At 36.2% G+C, this 7,922-nt stretch overlaps 1 pseudogene across 1 annotated transcript; it reads left to right on the top strand.

The window, feature by feature from the left end:
- The first annotated feature begins 201 nt into the window (after positions 1-201).
- Positions 202-793, top strand: LOC308498523 (dynein axonemal light chain 1-like; annotated as a pseudogene). Its single transcript has one exon. The product of its transcript is annotated as a dynein axonemal light chain 1-like (transcript).
- The last annotated feature ends 7,129 nt before the right edge of the window (positions 794-7,922 follow it).

Here is a 7,922-nt window from a genome sequence, read left to right as displayed (position 1 = left end):
CCAGGTAAGGCCCTGGAGTGTTTGGTAACGTTATTTTTTCTGAATTGGGGTGTTGACTGCATGGGTAATTTAGTTGTGCAAACTCAAATTGTACACTTGCTTGTATATACATTATACTTCAGTAAGTTGTTTTTTAAAATAGAACCAGGGACGCTAGCAACCAGAGCAGTGACAGCAGCAACCGCGGAATGACAAAAAACAACAGTCAAAGAAGCCCTAGCCAGATGGGAAGAGAAAACCGGTCAGAAGCCAAAGAGATAGAGCTTAATGCCCAGATTCCTCCCAGCGAGAAGATGGAAGGAAGCGTCCTTGTCCATGCTTCCTAATTATGACAAGCTTTCACTATCTACCAACTGCATTGAAAAAATTGCCAACCCGAATGGCTTAAGAAACTTGAGGATATTGTCCTTAGGAAGAAACAACATGAACAACTTAAATGGACTGGAGGCAGTAGGAGACACGTTAGAAGAACTGTGGATCTCCTCCATTTTCTGGAGAAGTTGAAAACTTGAAGATTCTCTATGTGTCTGATAACATGGTGAAAAACTGGGCTGAGTTTTTGAGCTGGCAGAACTGCCATGCCTGGAAGGCCTGGTATTTGTAGGCCAGCCCTTGGAAGTGAAACATTCTGCTGCAGGGAATTGAAGAGGCAACCAAGAGAGTGCCCAAACTGAAAACGCTAATAATTAAAAAGGATGAGGAAGGAGAAAACGAACATGTTTTCCGCCTTGTGTTAACTTATTTCAATGTCATAAGAACAATATATATGTTTGGTTATAATGGTCTATTTTAAAGATTCTGTGTGGGGCAAATGGTTCTTAAGATAAAAACCAATCTCTGATTCCTATTTTTTTCTCAACCTATTCAGTGTTAAGAAATCGTAACACCAACTTTATATATTGTAGTCCTTTTTTTAGAAACTATACATTTTCCATTTTTGTCTTCAGTCCCAGTTTTGTATTGTATGACTTCATCTATAGAAACCTTTATAGACCAATCATTTTTAACAACAAAGGAACAAATGTGCTTCTTTAGTCAATTTTTTTAGGCCAGATATTTAAATATACCCGGGGTGCCAAAATAATGTATACACATGACTTGTATTCATCTTTTGTTATCGGTATATATTATTGCAATTTTAATGCAGTGTTTTTCCTTTCTTAAAATGTGTATACCTTTTTTAGCACCCTCTGTATGTACTTAATTTTTGAAAAAAAATGTATAACCAAATCCACCCTTTCATAGTTGACCTATTTTTAGATAACTGGTAACATAAAAAGAGCCTTAAAAAAATTAAATTTTATAATTATATCAGAAAATGTTAAAACAAAATTACGGTCTTTCTTTTAAAATATTTAGGTATAATTTCAACTATACATTAATTCTTAGGTTAAACAAAGCATCAAGTTTGCAGAACATTTCATTTTTCTTATAATATTGTTTTATTAGACATATTTTACAGTTTTATAACATCAATTTTGCTAAGACCTTAAAGAGTTTTCCAAGAACTTTTTAATCCTTGGATAATTAATTAATTCTCTTCGAGATCCTAACATTGAGTCATTCTTATAGTTTTTTCCCTCTTTAATTATTAATCAATCTAACAGTTGCTTTATCATATTTGAGTATTTCATGAAATGTTTCATTTATGTCATTTTGCAATTTTAATTCAGCATATTTACATGCAATGCCAGTCATTAAATATGCTTACTTAAAATGAAAACAGGCTAAACAGGTAGGGTTGCAGTGCTGCAGTCTGCTTTGACCTTACTGTCCTGTATAAAACTAGAGGCTCTAATTGCTTGAATTTTGTTTTGTGTAAGATTATATTTAACTTACAACTTCTTACATATTCTAATATAATATAAAGAGCAATATTCCTGCATTTAAAATGAGTGGCAATTTAATGATAAAAAATTGGCATTAAGAGCATTTGAGATCTTGGTCTCCAGCATATGTCATCAGTTTGACTCAAATAAGCTCTTATAAATATTCACACACACACAAAAAAAAACAGGCATGAAACTTTTTAACTAGTTTGTACTTACAGTGTAAGTCATTTTGCTGTAAATTTTGTAGTTTTTGAATAGTAAAAAGCCATCCTCATCAGAAACTTCATGAAAAAGTACCTGCCAAAGGTCTAGTTTTGTTACTGGAAGAATGCTTCAGCGTCGTGCCTGTCACATAGATGATGGGTAATGGATGTGAAATAGATGCTGACGGTTTAACGATGGTTCGCCAGACTTGGCGAGGTCAAACTGGAACCTTGTCTTTGTGTCCCACTGCAGCACAACTGGAACAGTATATTTAGTGAAATATACTGCCTATCTCCCAAATATTGCATGGTACATACATCTAAAAAGTTACTTGATTCTATCTGATATTCAAATTTATCTGAGTGTCCTCTATTTTTATTTTCTAAATCTGGTAACCCTACGTAAATGACACCATTGTTATCAAGCAATAGTTATTTTTAATTGTGAGATTGTAGAGGAACTTTAATGGATACCAAACTAAATTTTGTAAAACATACAAATACCCACTTAAGGTTGAAACAAGTACAACTTTTGAGCCCCCTGAAAAAACAGCATTTTCAGAGTTAAACAAATGCCTCAATGACTCATTATTATTATTTATTTCAGGTTTTTGCCTTTAATTGTTTGTGGTTACTGTTCATTGATTGTGTTTTTTTTTAAAGGGGAATAGGACTTTATTGCGGAACAGTGTGTACTTCCACTGATTAAATTAGATCCTTAACATTGGCATCAACAATATTTTTTAGAATTTTTTTCTCAACATTCCTATTTGACTACAGAGGAACCTGAAATCCATTGTCACTTGCTTATATGCCCTTATGTAAAAAGTTATTTTAAATACAACTTCCATCTCAAATGTCACACAATCTTAATTGTAAATTACCAGATTTGGAGCCACTTAAACTGAGTTAAATCACTAGTAGGGTCAAAGAAACTTAGTTCTGGCACTGAACAGGCTGGGAAAGAGAAAGGAAAACTGTTTACTGCAGTGTGACTAAGATATGGTAATAAGATTTGTCCTATATTAAGCCTGAGTGAGTTAAAATACCTTTGCAGAGTCAAGTGGTCACTCATGAGAAATAAACTCTCCTGGGACACTGGGATATGAATTTGTGACCTGAAAGAGGCAATTATTCTCAAATGGATGAGCAAGCACTTGGTTTTTAGATAGCTCCCTATTTATAGTTCCCTTAGAATCGCATGCAGATGAACACATGGGGAGTTGTATGCAGGTAAGCGTGAAGGTCTACATGGATTCAAGATAATAATGTTTCCAGGGGGCAAAAATCACTTTAGCAAATTGGAAAAAAACCTGAAAGTTGGTCAAGAAATTTATAATGGAGATACAACTGATATTAAATGGAAACCTTTATGGATTTTGTCATGGGACTTTTGTATATAACAGTTAATACGAGTTTTTCCAAGCAAATTAGAAGTGTAGCAATAAAGTGAAAAATATGTGATATACAAGTACGACTTAGGGCTGTCGGAACTCTGGCCTGCTTCTCAGATTAATCTTGTTTTCCATTTTAAAATTACGTTTATTTTCACTGGCGAGTTAAAGACTATAGAAGCTTCATATATGCTCTTTTCTGACATTGTGATTATTATAAAGGATAACTGAAGGGCACTGAGATTAATTCCATAAGTTATGTGTAAAAATCCCTCAGTAGTTTACAATCATTTCCAATAGTAGAGCTCGGCTAGACGGTTTGATCCAAAATAGCAGGAGTTGTTGGAAGCCCAGGACTGCTTTTAGCTACTGGCCTTTCCACGTCATAGCATTGCCTCTTCTTTTCAAATTTTAATGAGTGTCCTCTCTCTCTCTCTCTCTGTCACACACACACACACACACACACACACACACACACACACACACACACCTTGTGAGCAAAACAACTTCTAAGAACAAGGTAGCCATATATATACATATAGTGAGGTATGTTTATCAAATGTAAAATTTGTCCACAATGTGAATATCTCAAATGGATAAGAACCCCTAATTTTGAACTTGGGGCTTTGCCAACTTTTTTCAACCCTCTGCTCATAGATGTTTAAAAATATAGACTGCAGTGATACATTTGGACAATAGGTGTCACCATCTAATTACCTAGAAATACCTCAAATTTGGGACTTCTAATTCTGCCAAGAATCTGGGGTTCCTGATTTTATAAAGAATATCCTACCTTATCAATTATGTCCGTTTGAAATTTAAACTGTCCTGTTTAGAAAGATAGGTTCCTATACATTGCTTAATGACCTCATTTCTTCCTCTTTTCCCCCAGTGCTGTTACCCAGATGCCATTACTTAGTCTCTGAAACTAATTGTATTACCTTTAAAATAGAAAATGAATCTCTGATGCAGTCAATAGTTATACACGTCATTTTTTTTCTTTTTTTTTGAAATTGTGAGTTCCTGTAAAGGTATCAGTTTGTCATGGGGCCGTGTAGTGGCTTGAATCGCAAAACAAAGATGGGGAGAAGGATTCCTAGTTACTAATACTAGGGGCAGCAATGAGACATCATGTGAGGTGGTCAAATTTATCCTCACTAGCGAGACAACCAAGAGATCCTAAAGTAGTCAGGGAATGCTGGTTTAGCAAAAAGATCTGATATGGTCTCAGATTTCAAATCAATTTCCAGTTGTTAAGCAATTATGTTTCCTCCTGTCCCCAGTAAAAGGGACTATGTCTCTAAAATATTATGAAAACAAAAAGTTAATAAGGGTGGACTATTGGGCTTTAGAAATGTAATAATGTATTATGGTTTTAGAGTCATTAAAAATATACAATACTAGTGCTCGCTTCGGCAGCACATATACTAAAAATATACAATACTTGAAATATAAAACAATGTGAAAAAAATGAAACATTTAATTTTTTTCATGTTACTATGCAGTATTTGGAACAGGGCATTCAAAATCCTAAGCATCTTTTAAATTATAAAAGAAAATTCAAAATTCATAATTAGTTTAATATTAAAAATGTTTGTTCTGATTCTTTGAAATGCAAGGTATGTGAGAATAGACACATTTGTTGAATTTTAAGGTCATCGTAAATTAGTAACAGAACCTTACAAATAATCCATAGCCTTCTGGTAAAAAAAAACAAAGGCATAGAAATATTGATGTTTTGAGTATTTGAAATCATCTAGTCCTAGTATCATTCAGATACTATTTGAATAGCGAGAAGATTCCAGACCCTAGGAATGTTGTATCAAGCAGAACACACAGCAGTGTTGACTGGTTTGCCTAGAGCTTCCTTAGCAAGCAAGGGAGAGAGATGAGGTTCGAAAAATAGATTGGGGCTGGATTGAAGGGCTTTTCTTTTCCTGAATAAGGAATCTGCACTATATGCTGTAGCATCACTCATTGAAAGCTCTTGAGTAGGAGAATAATTCCATTACAATGACATTTAGTCTTACTCTTTATTTGTTAGATGAGGAAACTCAAGCCTTTATGATCTTAATGGATTTGCCCAAGGTCGCATGAGAATCTAGATTTCCTGTGTCTTAGTCTATTGAATTACTTCTCCTTTATTGGTAATTTCTGATAATTCAGCCAGGTGGTTTTGAAATTAATATTTTCTATAAGAAAAAAGAATGCAGTGCAGTATGGGCATTTACATTATCAATTGGCATTCCATGACCATCTATTTGGAATGCAGTCTTCATTAGGAATCTTCCCCATTCTCAGAGGAAACTAGGTTGCTCACAATACTCCTGCTTTGAGCAGCGCTGCTTCCTGGATCATCAGTGATGACAGGGATGGCAAGCTGTCTCATGGTGGTGCTACAAGTGATGGAGAAAGGAAGTCCAATACCTTTGTATAATAAAACACTGCATTCGTTCAGTAATGTTTAGGTTTGATAATTATAGTTCCATGGCAATAAGAAAGTACCTTTCTTGTTGAAATTCCTCACTCAGAAATAATGTTAGGAATCTGAAACTCCTATTTTTTTCCATTGACTTTCTTTCTGGGCATGCAAGATTTCTTAGGAATGCAACTATCACATTACAGCAAAATGGACAAATGGACAAGTGAGGAAATGAGGACTATTAATTTATTTTGCACAGTTATTTTAAGCATTCTATTATACACAGTGAAATCTATTTATTAAAGTAGGTTACATCCAACCCTTGGCTAGTTACTTCAATCATTGCTTGCTATCACTAGTAAAACTGAAGGTATTTGAATAGTTTTAAAATTTTATCGTTCACTGAGTATTTCTTGAACTTCCTACCTTTCTTGGCTTTTTACTTAATCATCTCTTATGTAGGTGCATTCTTACTGAATTAGTAAAGTTTGACTTTTTATTTTGATGCCCTTTATGTCTGCTGCAAGTCGTAGCACTTATGCCATGTTGAGTGTCTTTGGGGGAGATAAAATTTGAGCTAGCCAAGGAGGGGCAGATACTGTTTGAATAGCGAGAAGATTCCAGGCCCTAGGAATGTATGAAGCAGAACACGCAGCAGTGAGTGGACTGGTTTGCCTAGAGCTTCCTTAACATGCAAGGGAGGGAGATGAGGCTCGAAAAATAGATTGGGGCTGCATTATAGGGCTTTTCTTTCCCAGAATAAAGAATCTGCACTATATGCTGTAGCACTTGTCGTGCAGGGCGGCCTGTGGAGTCTCTAGTCCAGGTCCCCACAAAAGAAAGCAGGATATGGTGAGGCCAAAAAGGAACACCCACAGAGCCATAAATAGGGGAGTCATACCACTATATTCTCTCTGGCGGCTGGGTTGGAGACACAGGAAGCAGGAGCCATACTGTTCGCACCCTCACTGCTCCACTTGCAGGCTCAGCCACCATCTTCTTGCTAGCCCCCATTTTCTGCTAGCGTAGCCACAGCAGTTATATTAGTGGCCAATGGCTTACTGGTTACAGCTGACGGCCAACTAACCACAGCTGCTGGCCATCCAATCACAGTTGACGGCCATTTACTACCTGAGCCAGCACCTTTCTATGTGAGGCTGAGAGCCTGGAAACTGCACTCCTGGCTCTGTCCCCACAGCACTACTCATTGAAAGTTCTTGAGTAAAAGAATAATTCTATTACAACGACATTTAAAAAGATAACATCTTCTGGTGATATAGGGTATCAATTGCAGGAGACAAGTAACTGGCAATAAGACTGTTACTGTAATGGAAAAGATCAAAGGTCAGAGAGACCTAAATTAGGACAGTGGCTGTGGAAAATGAGATAAATATTCCAAAAGAAGAACGAAAAGGAATGGGAAGCTGATTGCTTCGTTTGCCTTGCTCCCCACATCCTCTCCACATCTACTAATCCAAACAAAAGATGGCAGTTTTCAGCCTGTATGGTTGAGAATAACAATCATGAAATAATAATAATAGCCAACATTCCCGTGGCACTTACTACATGCCCAGCACTTATCTGAGTGTGTTACATGTAATAATTAGCTTAATCTTCATAACAAGCTCATGAAATAAGTATTATTGTTTCCATGGCACACATGGGAGTCCTAAAGCAGAGAGAGGTCAGATGATATGTTCAGTCACACAGATAATGAGTGACAACCACAAAGGAACACAAGCCATCAGGCCCCAAGGTCTAATGCCTCTCCTGATGGTCTCATTAACAAGTACTAGTCTGTGGGTTAGAGCCCTCTTAAATTTAGATGCCTTCAAGCTGAAATGCTGGTGAATATCCAATTGGGAATATCTAGCCGGTACTTGGAGATGGGAACCTAGAATTTCGAGGATAATCAATATTGAAGACATAGAATTGATCGCTACATGTACCTCACTTAACCAACTCAGATATTTGACACACTTCATTACTGAATTTAGATTAGAATTTAACTCACTGATTTTCCACAGTTCCAGGAAAGGAATGTGGTGGGGGTGGGATTAAGACAATGAAG

This window comes from Rhinolophus hipposideros (assembly GCF_964194185.1).
Source record: "Rhinolophus hipposideros genome assembly, chromosome: 6".
Classification (NCBI taxonomy): domain Eukaryota; kingdom Metazoa; phylum Chordata; class Mammalia; order Chiroptera; family Rhinolophidae; genus Rhinolophus; species Rhinolophus hipposideros.
Note: the sequence above shows the minus strand (reverse complement) of the source record. Positions and strands in the feature narration are given on the sequence as shown.